Source organism: Sinocyclocheilus rhinocerous, unplaced genomic scaffold (assembly GCF_001515625.1).
Source record: "Sinocyclocheilus rhinocerous isolate Xijiao unplaced genomic scaffold, SAMN03320098_v1.1 C35489886, whole genome shotgun sequence".
Classification (NCBI taxonomy): Eukaryota; Metazoa; Chordata; class Actinopteri; order Cypriniformes; family Cyprinidae; genus Sinocyclocheilus; species Sinocyclocheilus rhinocerous.
Window position 1 is genome coordinate 1 of NW_015753351.1, and position 499 is coordinate 499.

The 499-nt window shown below is 44.3% G+C and overlaps 1 long non-coding RNA gene across 1 annotated transcript; it reads right to left on the reverse strand.

Moving 5' to 3' along the window:
* Positions 1–55: 55 nt before the first annotated feature.
* Positions 56–492, reverse strand: LOC107734895 (uncharacterized). The gene is made up of 3 exons (XR_001639206.1): positions 407–492; positions 231–314; positions 56–150 (listed from the first exon to the last, which is right to left on the reverse strand). It is a non-coding gene; the product is annotated as an uncharacterized LOC107734895 (long non-coding RNA).
* Between the last annotated feature and the right edge of the window lie 7 nt (positions 493–499).

Consider the following 499-nt stretch of genomic DNA (forward strand, 5'->3'; position numbering starts at 1 on the left):
TGAAAGGCTGTCTAGGTAGGCAGATCAGGGCAAAACGAATGAGAACGTACCATGTAGTCCTCCTTGCTGGCAGAATGGTCTCGTCTCAGCCAGTTCATCGTGTCCTCGACGTTCCACTTCACCACCTTCCGACTGTCAGGAGTTGCATTTCTGTGCAACCGGGAAATATTACTTTAATACAGCATTCCTGTTCATCTCAAAGAGTTTTAGTAACCGACATGAATAATTACCTGGAGTCAATCATTTTCTTGGCCGCCTCTGCATATTTAAACAGGAGTTTCCTGGCCTCTTCCTTGTATTTGATACGAGAGAGCCTGAAATGTGTTGGAAAATTATTAAAGCATTGCCATATTGAAACATACAACACAAAAACAATGAGAAACTTTGAACACGGATGTTCTAGTACCTGATGGGGATGTCGTTCATGATTTCTCTGAACATGGATGGGGAAATCACCGGGTCGCATTCGCTGGGCAAGAGCGGATCCAGACCTTTATCC